General features: G+C 39.8%; 1 long non-coding RNA gene across 4 annotated transcripts; it reads right to left on the bottom strand.

Annotated features, from left to right (window-relative positions):
• Positions 1-6104: 6104 nt before the first annotated feature.
• Positions 6105-9117, bottom strand: LOC111876051 (uncharacterized). Of its 4 annotated transcripts, XR_006190775.2 has the most exons (5): positions 8519-9117; positions 7747-8430; positions 7371-7656; positions 6753-7087; positions 6105-6416 (listed from the first exon to the last, which is right to left on the bottom strand). It is a non-coding gene; the product is annotated as an uncharacterized LOC111876051 (long non-coding RNA). The 4 variants fall into 4 exon arrangements; XR_006190777.2 differs by lacking the exons at positions 6105-6416; positions 6753-7087 and having other exon boundaries at positions 7242-7656; positions 7747-8252; positions 8362-8430; positions 8519-9108; XR_002844889.3 differs by lacking the exons at positions 6105-6416; positions 6753-7087 and having other exon boundaries at positions 7242-7656; positions 7747-7905; positions 8004-8430; positions 8519-9105.
• Positions 9118-12651: the final 3534 nt, after the last annotated feature.

Here is a 12651-nt window from a genome sequence, read left to right as displayed (position 1 = left end):
CTAATAATTACCAAGCATACCCTTACTTCTAAAATTCTTCTCAAATAAACTCTGTAATTTACTAAACAACCCCCAACTATCAAAATTCTTCACACATTAGTTTGGGAATCACGTTTATTAATTTATTTAAATAAACGGGGCGTTACAACTCTCCCCCACTTAAATTAGATTTCGTCCTCGAAATCATTCCTTTCACTTCAAACCACTCTAGTAACCTGGTCACCATCCTGGGCACACCCTAGCCTTTCTAGGGTAACTGTAACCAACCCTCGCGACAAGATCACATCTATTCCTGCTGATATATGCTGCCTTGAGATGGTCTGATTCCCTGAAATACCACTCATACCAAAATTATTATCGATGAAACCAGTCTGCTTATCTCTCAACTGACTACTCAACTTCTGCTAGCTTGAAAATTCCCACTACAAAACAGGTTCACAAACCAAATTATCCCTGTAGATCACTTATACTTGGCCAATGCTCAGCTGTTTCCACTGTGAGTGACTTGTCACTTCCCAATAAACCAGCTATCATGTATGTACTTGTAACTTAGGGCACAATTACTAACATTGCCCAAGAGTTGTAACTGCCTGAAACACTGAACTGTCTGAACACTGAACTGCCCGAAACACTGAACTGCCTGAACATTGAACTGCCTGAAACACTGAACTGTCTGAAACTATATGCTGCCACATGGCTGCTTCCCACCATCTACCGAGACCTACTTGGTCTCAATTTTCCGCCAATCATCTGAACTATCGGTTCCAGCCCAACTGCAGAGCCAAAGGACTCCCTACTTAGCTGCCTCACACGACTTCTGAACGAAATCCTTCTATAGATCTAGCTGTTACTAGTTAACTCGTCACTGTGGCCCTAACGGCCTTCTGCTCTAACTGATTGGTACCATGCGTCAAATCCTGACGTCACCAAACCCAAGGCTAAACGCGATTGCTACATCACCAATTGTAGCCTTATGTCATAAATGACCTTAAGTAGTCCACTACTTCCGCGCTCTCATCTCTATAGCGGCGCTTCTACAATCTTATCACTGGCTTAACCAGGTCTCATCCGTCTGGGAAATTCCGAAATCCAATCCGTGGATTTCCATTTCCTCACTACTATACCCGAACTGGTGGGTACTACTTATCTTTCCTAACAACACACTCACGCTATCTACCAACCTAGTGAAGGCTGCGGCTACACCCACAGACTCACATCACTCTAGTACTATATGCTAATCTTGTGAATGCTACGGCTACACCCGCAGACTTACAACACTCTAATACTATCTGGCTGCTAGTGAATGCTACGGCTACACCCATAGACTTACAACACTCTGATACTATCTGACTGCTAGTGAATGCTACAGCTACACCTGCATACTTACAACACTCTAATACTATCTGGTTGCTAGTGAATGCTACGACTACACCCGCATACTTACAACACTCTGATACTATCTGACTGCTAGTGAATGCTACGGCTACACCCGCAGACTTACAACACTCTGATACTATCTGACTGCTAGTGAAAGCTGCGGCTACACCCGCAGACTTACAACACTCTGATACTGGATCGAACACGCGCTTTCCCCGCACTCAGCTGAACTCGTGTCTTAACTGGAATCCCAAACCTGATTCCCTAAGGCTTGCTAGTAACATCATGGGAACGCGATCTCCTTATTGGCAAGCTTTTCCGAACTTCCATCTCACACTATCCTCAAACCATACAACCGCTTGGGCTATCTTCCTTCCCAATAAAGATGCGAAACTTATCCTAGTCTCAAAACTGCTTATGCTTCTGAATCCTTGGGCGATTCTCCCCCACTTTGATTCAGCTAATGCCCTACAGCACACAAAAGTGGAAGAATTCCCAATCCTTCTCACCACCCATGACCAATCTGCTAGAAACCACACTTACCATTGCTAGTGTTTCAACACTAGCTAATCCAAAAGATTACACAACTTCTAAAAATCCGTATAAATCTCCGGTAATAACATGCTAAACCCAGGAAGCTCCAAATCTCAATTGGAGACCTCAGAATCTCCCACTGCCTCACGGCCTCTATCTTGGCCTGGATCGACTAGTACACCCTTCTGGTTGACAGGGTGCCCAAGGAATTGCACCCCGCGCAACCAAAACTCACAATTGAAGAACCTTATGAAAATTCTCTCCCACGTCAAAGTCTCTAGCACCTCCCTCAGGTGCTTCTCGTGCTTCTCCACAGTCTTGGAATAAACCAAGATGACGTTGTACTTCCCAATCCCGCAATCTGGGGATTTCTCTATCACTAATCGCTAATGCTTCTTGGTATGCAATTGGCATATGACATCTCTTAAAAATACAATTCAGACACAAACTGAGGATAACTCTGGGTTACACTTACTCAAACCTCTAGAATGAAAGGCTCCTTTGTGTAGTTTCCCACAAGTGTTGCACCGAATCTAGTCCTACTGGTCTCTCGAAAGCTAATCTGAAATCTACGGTCTCCTCCCGAGACCCCTCACTATAAGCAACTAATTTGGTTCCCTCTTACCAATGTGCTCCAAGTCCATATCCTGAACTCAAGCTCTAGAAGTCATATCATTCAGGGTCTTGCACCCCGAGATACTCACGATCTCCCTGCTATCATTCTACAGTATGTTCTGATAACTTACCTTCTTAAATTCCTCATCTGCTTCATATTGTGGTACCATATAAGCTTTTTCCCGAGACTTGGTAGTGATCTCTGCCACAGTCTCAATCGTCTGGTGGAGATCTAACAACTCTTGCGCCAAATGTTGCGCCTTAATCGCCTAGGCACACTCTGCCCATAATCTGATCTAAAAGTCATCTCATGACATAGCATTAACTGCAGCATCACTCAACTCACCACCAACTTCTTCCTATCAATCTCGTGCTCTACCCTGCTGGAGATAGGAAGTAAGTCAGATCTTGTCTCCTTTCGAGACAACGTCTGGTACGAAAAGCGTTGGTGACATTGGCCAACCATCTGCTGCTAACAATGGGGTCCTTAACACCCATGACAATCTGAAGCCTCACAAACTCTGAATTTCCCGAAACATCAATGTATGGGTCTCTATCATGACTGTTATCTCAGTGCATAATGCACTCGGCCTCTCATCACAAATCTCTATAATGCCCTCCTTGATCACACTGAGGATCACAGGAGTTTGGTCAATGACACTGCGCATAATTCTCAGATGGAATGAACTCCCTCATCTGATCATCAATCTGCCCGACTCTAGAGTCCGAGTCTGATCCCTCGTCGACACCAGAACTACCATCTGGTCTACCACGTAGCGTCACTATACTTGGTAATATACCATCACTAACATCACAATACTCATCCAAACTCGAGGGATCTCACACACTACAAGTTCCCTGGTCTTATCTCAGCCTTCCTTGATTCGAGTACGGATCCTCTACTTTTAGTAGTGCGGGCCCATACTACCTTCCACATCTATCCGTACTTTCCTCAAGTACTGCCTCGACTCCACCAAGTCACTTCTACTACTACTGATCTCTGCTACTCTCATCCTAGGCTTTCCCTAGGGAAATCTCTGACCCACTCTCCGCCATCATCTGCATAAGAAGTCCCTACTTTCTTCCCCTAACTAGCTCGCGAATACTATTACATATTACTCACACCAGATAATTCTTCGAATGAGAGATCCTACTCTACAACGGTTGGACTCAGACAAGAGTTGCGAAATAGAGATAGACTTAACCTTCTGAAATTATTTAGTCCTTGCAATATGCAACGTAACATATTCGTTTACTACTTAGTGAAAGATAACTAAGACTCCTAAAAGCACAAAGCAAGCAGCATTCGAGCATCGAGTACACATAATCAAACATCTACTATTCTGGCTATCATATTGACTAATCTGTACTAGCATACAATGTGAAGCTCATACTACCAGGCATAACTTAAACAGGTTATCCTACTACTGTCTACTAAATACTAGCATGCAATTCTCATAAAGCTGAGAAACATATAACAGGCACATAAGGCATCCTCTTAAGTCCTTAGTCCTATTCTAGCATGTTGTTCTACTGAAACTGAAACTGATACTCATAACATAAACTTGTATGGGTAATTTGGGAGTACTTACTTGAGCTCGGCTGATTGCATGCACCACACCTTTTTCTCTTTTCAAAACTCTTTTCGCTTTTTCTAAAACTCTTTTCTTTATACTTTTTCTAAAATTGTTTTCTTTTCTCAAAATTCATTTGTAACCATGGTTTTTTTCTTGAAAACTTTATACCACTTCCTTAGTTTGAGTTCAGACACACTCGGGAGTGCGCCCGAATCCCTCAAACCAAAGCTCTGATACCAACTTGAAACATCCCAAAAATACAGTCTGAAAATTTCGTTTTAAATTAGTAATAAAACCATATTCATCAATCGTCATATAAGAATCATAAAGAATGTATCTCAAAATATCTTAACAACTGTCAAATATATCAGAGTATAAACATCCCAGGCTGAACAAATGGTGTGTGCACTGCAATCTTCCCGAGCTCCTCTTTTGAAAACTGAGTACCTGAAACCAAAACTGAAAACCGTAAGCACGAAGCTTAGTGAGCTCCCCCAAACTACCACATACCATACAATAACATATAAAACATCTATTGGGCCTTGCCCACTACATCGGACTGAAGTCCGGAAACTAACCAGGGCCTTGCCCTCTGCATCGGACCGAATTCTGGAAATTGCATCGGACCGGAGTCCGGAACTAACCAGGGCCTTGCCCTCTGCATCGGACCGATGTCCGGAAACTGCATTGGACCGGAGTCCGGAAGTAACCAGGGCCTTGCCCTCTGCATCAGACCAAAGTTCGGAACTGATTGGGACCTTGTCCCCTGCATCGGAGCAAAGTACAGAAAGTAACTAAACATAACATAACATAAACATGTCAACTAGCATGAATACATATACTGCAAAATGCATCGGAACAGAGTCCAGAACACATAACACAAAACATGCTTGAATCACAAAGACATCAAGCACTCTAACTACTGCATCGGACCGAGGTCCGGAACTAACTGAACATATCATAACATAATCATAGCATATAATATAAACACATATACTGCATACTGCATCGGACCATAGTCCGAAACACATAACTCATACCATGTATGTATCACAAAGACACCAAGCATACTGAACTACTGCATCGGACTGAAGTCTGGAACTACTGCTAACTAAACGGGCCGACATTGTAGCCGTAGACCCGTTCCTACTGGAAGAAAACTCACCTCACACTGCTGACGTCCCGTAGACACAATCTCATACTGCTGAAGTCCCGCAGACTCAACCTTAGCTGCTGGATGACAGATTCCCGAACTGTTAACACAAAAATAACACCCAATTAATAATTGGGTTCTAACACATAACTATAAATACATACTTTGGGTAATTACTACATTACCCCTAGCTTGGCTTACCCAAGCCCAAGGCCCAATCCATAGGCCCAAAGTCAACTAGGGATCAAAGCCCAACATATGGCCCAACTTTCCAAATTGGGTCTAATCCTTCATATGGTCCTTACCCTAAGGCCCAACTAATTACTCTAGTCCATTTGATTATTCTTGGATGGCACAACACAAAGCCCAAGTGAAATTAGGGTTTCTCATAAAATAATAATTAGGGTTAAGTGTTTCTCACTTAACCCATTAAGGGCTTAACCCATTAAGGACTTAATCCATTAAGTCCATTATTGCTTAGATTAATTTCTGCCAATGATTATTATTTAATATTTCACTTATTAAATAATTCTCGTGTGTGTGTCCTGATAATTTCTCAAATATTAGTATTTTCTCAATTAGCCCATTAAGGACTTAATCCATTAAGTCCTTTAGTCTACTAGATAATTGGTATGGAGAATTTGGGCTTAATATACAATCCAATCTCAATGGCCCAAAAATGGGTCCAATAAGTCTAAGGCACAATACTCATAATTAGGTTTTTCCACCCAAACATGGCCCAATAGGCCCAAAACCTATCTCTAAGCCCATTAGGGTTTGCTAGCGGGGCACCACCCACTACCACCTCGGGTAGTGGTGGTCTATGGCGGCTTACGGTGGCGGCCACCACCTTACGGTGGTGGTTAACATTATTTTTATTATTAACCAAAGCTAAGTACAATTACAACGTTTAATCCAAACATAAACACACACACACACTAACTAACACACACCCAGTCACACCATGGTGGCCGGCGGCGGTGCTTAGCGGCAGCCACCACCCTACGGTGGTGGCTGTTATGATCTTGGGCCAACGCAACACCAAAAGTACTTCAATCATCAATCTAAACGCACTCGAAATCCCACAGCCACCAGAGATGGTGGCTAACGGTGGCGGAATGGCGGCAGAAGGTTGTGGTGATGAGTTTTCTTCATTTTTCCTGTCCAAGAATATCAATACAATATTAAATCGCGAACTAGGCCTGCACACACACTAAATCACGCACACAACCACCCTCCCACGGTGGCTGGTGGCGGCAAAAAAGATGGCAGCCACCACCTCACGGTGGTGGCGGTTGCTTTCCGTCCAAAATATTGCTCAACCAACCCCAAAAACACGATCAACAACATATATACTCGAACCAATAAATATCCGGCCACCAACCAAGTGGCTGACGCCGCCGGAAACGGCGAGATAAGCGGCCAACAGCCACCGATGGCAGTTACATCGTCTATCAGGTGAGAGGAATGAAGAAATAGCAGGTGGCGATACTTACCGAGGACCCTCAGGTCACGCATGACCCTCTCAGCAGCGAAAACGGCGACTGCCACCGATCTTGGTGGCTCTCCGAGCTGTCAACGACGTCTCCGACCAGCAGCAGTTTTGCGATGGCGTTCCAGGGGCGAGGTGGCTTCGTCTGATCGAAAAACGAACGAAGAGGGGAAGCGGCGGCTGGCAACTCACGCATGGCGGCTGGAAATGGTTTCTTAGGTTAGGGTTGAAGATGCGATGTGGGGGGAAAAGGGATACGGGTATATCCCGTGTGTATTCAAACTTCCGTTCCTTTATCCAAGATTAGTCCCTCCCGACCAAATTCATTTCCAAATAAATCTGAAACTTACCCATTAGCCCCCATTATTTCAAAATCTTTACAATTTAAATCCTAATAATTACCAAGCATACCCTTACTTCTAAAATTCTTCTCAAATAAACTCTGTAATTTACTAAACAACCCCCAATTATCAAAATTCTTCACACATTAGTCTGGGACTCACATTTATTAATTTATTTAAATAAACGGGGCGTTACATCTTGATTCAACTGTAAAGACAAAATGACATCAACGAATGAAACCTCTATAAGATATACAACTAATAGAAGTACAATGGCTTACACAAATAGACAAACTCTGAAACACATGAAAAAGTAGTTGTTCTTTTATTACGTGCATCCTACTTTAATATCCAAGAAATGTCACAACCTAAAAAAACAAATGATGTGAGATTAAACATCCAATTTAAATAAGAAAATAAATAAATTGTGACCATGTTTTCCCATTTGAGGAGATATGACTGCATAAAGCTTTGATTGTTCCCAATTTTTATACAAAAGATCCCTATCTCCACCAATAGTTCTCATCACAAAAGCAACTCCAGTCTTCCAAAACAATTCAGTATTATCTGCATAACATATTAACATAATAATATAACATGTTGGACTCAATAAAAACTACTATGATATCTCTGTATATCATAAAATTATGTAATTACCATTTACAACATCAGGTGCACAGTGAAGTCTACAATGATTAGATCAGGATGTTGTTGAAGTAAAGATGCTAAAGTGGTTTCTCTTTCAGAAGGACCATGAACTTTGTCTTACCAACATCTCGTTGAATCCTGACTCATCTTCCCCATACAACTACTGACCTAAAATAAAAAGGAATTAGATAAAGAATTTTTTTATATTTAAATGGAAATGGGAGTGAAAAAGGAAGCGTTAGAGTTGAATTTATAAGAATCAGTACCTGTAAATTGGTATTTTTATTTCTTTTGCATCCAATAAAAACTCCATAAGGAAACAATTGATTTGATTGGAAATTTGAGCCGGATTATATAATTAAATCATAAATGAGTGATGACCTTTGTTGCAGGTTTTGGTTCAAGGAAAGTTCAACTTCAAGTTAAGACCGTTCTGTTGAACCTCAAAAGAACGTTCTTCTATTATGCAAAATAACATTAGAAAAATGTTGATGTGCAATACCCTACAAGAAATTCTAGTATATGTACAAGAGTCAAATCAAGGTTTTGGTGGATGAATCACATAAGCGTATAATAATAGATTAAATTAGGATCAATGGAAGAGTATCATGCAATACAACGAACCTGATCTGATGGGTAGAAATTCGGCACTTGGCGAATTAGGCGGTGTCCGGCTGTGGATTTGAAGAACCCCTGGACATCGTATGAAATCGGCGGCCAAAAATAAAAATTGAATTCCTAATGGTCAATAAGCTGAGAACGCAAGTAGAGACCTAATTACCTTAGGCTGAGGCGATTGATTGTAGCCGACATCGAAGAACCTCAGGAGATGGTATGAAATCAGTGGAGGTGCAATAGCTGCGAGATTGGTGGTCCGATGGTCTGCGTTTGGATAAAAGGAGGGGCGGTATACACAAAAAAGCATCGACATCAATTTTCCCCATATTACTTCCGCTAGAGATTATAATCGAGGTGCACCAAGGGGGATGCTGGCGGAGAGCGACGATAGAGGTTGGTATTGTTGACGAAGGGGTAGAATGGGAGTAGAACGGTTCTTTCAAACGTACCATCTAAAAAATCAAATGCTTCAATCAGGAGATCCTCTTTAGCGCTTTTCAAGATGCTATGAAGAGAGAAAGAAGAAACCACAGAGGGAATAAGTACCGAAATAGGTGGCTAATCGAGGAGTTAATCAGGAGTCGGTGATTGGAGAACGATGGGTAGTCTATTGTCGCAGAAAGTGGAAAAAGAGATCGAGGTTGAATTAATCCTTTGAAGAGATAAGCAGAACGATGATTGAAGTAGGCATGGTAGACCGGAAGAGATAAAGGAGAGATAGGCGATGGAGCGGTTAGAGTAACCTTGGTAGAGTAACTAACCTATGAACAGTACCTGGAGTCAAGTACGTACTGTTCATAAGAATGTTGTAATTTAATTATATATATAATGATCGTGTAATAGCAAAAAGAACTATATGTAAATATTTTTAGTGCGCATATCCTAACTGTTTCTTTTGTTCTCCATTGATTTCTAAAATTTTAAAAGTAATATTTTGTAAGCATAGGGAATGAAAGATGATAAAATAAATACAAAAATACAAAAAATGTACCTTCATATCATACAATGGAATCTATAGTAAACATATAAAACCAAGTACATCACTATTTTTTGAATTTAGCCCAAAAAATTTTAACATAAGAAATAGATATATAATTTAAATAGGATAAAACATGTTACTTTTTATGTAGAAATATCAACATTAGACAAAAATGATCAAACTAAATTTACCACTTTATAATAACACAATATTATGTATTTTTAAACGTACACTTCCCTATTTCCATTAAATAAATTAATAGAGAAATTGACAAATATGTCCGATGCACAAACACATGCTTTAGAAGTTATTACCAATAATAGCGACTTACTTATACAATGTGATAATTTTATAACTCTTGTGTCACACCCTCGGACCAGAACGGCAGAATCGTCCGGAGGCGGATGACGTCATTGTGCAGTATCATAACAATTGCATATAATTGAATCATAGAAAAATCCAAACATCATACATCAATATAACAAGCTTACATTGTTTTACATCATGTTTATGTTTTCAAGTTTACACAAAAGAAACATCAGTAAGCAAATTTCCAAAATATAGCAAAATAATCTTGAGTCCTCGATCCATAACCTGCTTATTGATTTCCTGAGAATACAAGTCGTTTGAAAAGCGTCAATATAAAATATGTTGGTGAGTTCATAAACATTTGCATATAAAAACTTTGATGATAGTTTTGAAATCCAGAACATCCAATATTTTCTTATCAAGTAGTTGTAATTCTTGTTTCAAATCGAGTATAGTTGCATGTGTGTCTTAAATCATTGTTTTCGAAATCGTACAAATCGTTTCCGTAGAAAATCCTATATTTCCTGATGTGTAAAGTAGTAGTTTTTGGTAAAAACATAACACTTGTGTGGGAAAAGTCTCATTGAGATAGTAAAAAATAGTTGATTTCCAACCGAAGGTGAAATCTCTATAAATACGTTTCTGATGTATTCTAGTGAGTCGTTATAACCGATCTTTGAGCAAATCGTGAAAATCATTATTTACTAAATAAATAATAATAATTGTAATTGTAACTAGATATTTCGTTTCGTTTATTGGAATTAATCCGCTTTGAATTATTTATCAAAATGATCCAAATATTATCAAAACCGGAAAACAGCCCCTTTTTCTTTATAAAAGACTATGTGCGACTCAGATTATCGAAAAATACCAAGTTTAGATTTATATATAAAGCTTTGACTTGTGTGAGTTTATGACAACAGCTTTATGACATACAAAATCTTCTGTCATAAAGGCTTCATTTGTGTATTTCCTTGGTGAAACTATTTATCAATGTTCATAAATAATCCCTAATAGTTTGAAATAGTCACAAAGTTCCCATTTTTTAAATTCTCTAGAAATAATGTCAACTAATCAAGGTCCCTTTTTATACTTCTATCTTTGGACATGAGAGTATAGTTAAGGGGGTTAAGTTAGACACAACCAAAAGTTGGGAGGCTCTTTTGTACCTAAAATATCCTTTGTGGGATAATTTAGTTACCTACTGTTCTTCATGATATTGTGAAAACTTACGTCCATAAGAATATCACTAAAATAATATTTTAATAATATTTCACTAACACATCCACACATACGTATAGATGCAATTATTTAAGTATTTAGACAAGATTTGACTTGTACTCTCCCCAAAAAACACTAAAATATTGAAAAAAGGTGGGGTATGAAGCTCACCTTGGTTTGTTTGCTGAGTGGATTTGAAGAGTGATGAGGAGGTTTCCAACTCCAAAACTTGGAAGATTCTTAAATCTCTAGAGTATTCTAAGAATAATTTTTGTGTGTAAATATAATTAAATCTTAGAATGATGTGAAGAATAATTATTTAAAGAGGATAAAATACTCAACAAAGAAATCTGAGTATTTCCCTTGAAAGGATGAACTTGAAGCTTGAAGTTGTTGAGAGGATTTCTTAGGAGTTTGCTGAGTATGGAAGTGAGATGTGTAATGTGGGGGAGGAGGTTCACGTATCTAAGGGAAGGATAAGGGTGACTTGACATTTGCATGGAAAGCTGGTGGGTAAAGCTCATTTTCTTATGGATAATGTGTGTTTATTTGGGATTTGCGTGGGAAATGAGGAATTAGCATCACATCATAAAGTCAAACCCTTTTATTCTCTTAAAAACCCTTTAAAATCATGGATATTATTTTATATAAATATGTTTAAATAATTAATTTTTTGGCATAAATTAGGGGTTTAAGGGGTTTAGGACATGAAAAATACGAGTTTGGCATGATTTCCGGCGTGACAATGCCTTAAAATGATAAAAAAAGGTCCGAAAATGATGAAAATCCTGAGTCGAGTGTTGTTCCTACGAGGGTCCGAAGGGTGTAGGAGGTTTCCAGAGTCATTCTCCAAGGATCTGGAGTTAACTGGCAATTTCCGAAGCTCTTCCTTTTGATCCGGAGCATGGTGTCTGGAGGTCCGGACCCAGGTGCGAGCCGGCTAGGGATTTCGAAGCACTTGCGAGACCTTCCGGAGCGAGGTTCCGAAGCAAGCCCTAGACCTTCCGGAGTATGCGAGATGAGGGGCAAGGGGGTTCCGAAGATGTGACTCCTCTTGGTTCCTTAGAAGGCATTCCAGACCAAGAGGTTCAGGACCAAGAGGGTTCCGGACCAAGAGGGTCCTTTTGGGTTTTCTCCTCTGGTTTTGGGCTGTTTTTGACTGAGGAAGGTGCGTAAGGAAATTTGAGAGAGATTTCACATACTTGGAGAGATTTCACATACTTGGAGAGATTTGGGAGAGATTTCACATACTTGGAGATATTTAGGAGAGATTCCACATACTTGGAGAGATTTGGGAGACATTTCACATACTTGGAGAGATTTGGGAGAGATTTCACATACTTGGAGAGATTGAGAGAGACTTTGCTGGGAGCGCTTATTAATGTTTTTCTTTGTAGAGTAAGTACTTTAGACTTAGTTACGTTCCATTTTGAGTGTTATACACCCCGAAGGGTACTCAATAGTACTGTATAGAGTTGTTACTTCCCTAACTTAGATAAGGGTTTTAAATTTTGAACATTTGGGACTTTCACGTGTTACTTTGTATTAGGATTTATAGTTGTACATTAGTAAACATAAGGAAATTCCTAACATATAACACTAGTTGAGTTGACCAAGATGACTCATTGACCTTGACTCACTTTGAGTTGACCAGAAGCTTGCCGGTTGTCACATCATCCCCCGCTTAAGGGAATTTCGTCCCGAAATTTTTCTCTGAGGCAGTATTCAAGGTTTACCGAATAGGTGGGGATACTTTCTGCAACATTCTATCTTCCCGTTCCTAGGTG

The sequence above is a fragment of the Lactuca sativa genome, chromosome 4, assembly GCF_002870075.4.
Source record: "Lactuca sativa cultivar Salinas chromosome 4, Lsat_Salinas_v11, whole genome shotgun sequence".
NCBI classification, from domain to species: domain Eukaryota; kingdom Viridiplantae; phylum Streptophyta; class Magnoliopsida; order Asterales; family Asteraceae; genus Lactuca; species Lactuca sativa.
This window is presented reverse-complemented; position numbering and strand designations above follow the sequence as displayed.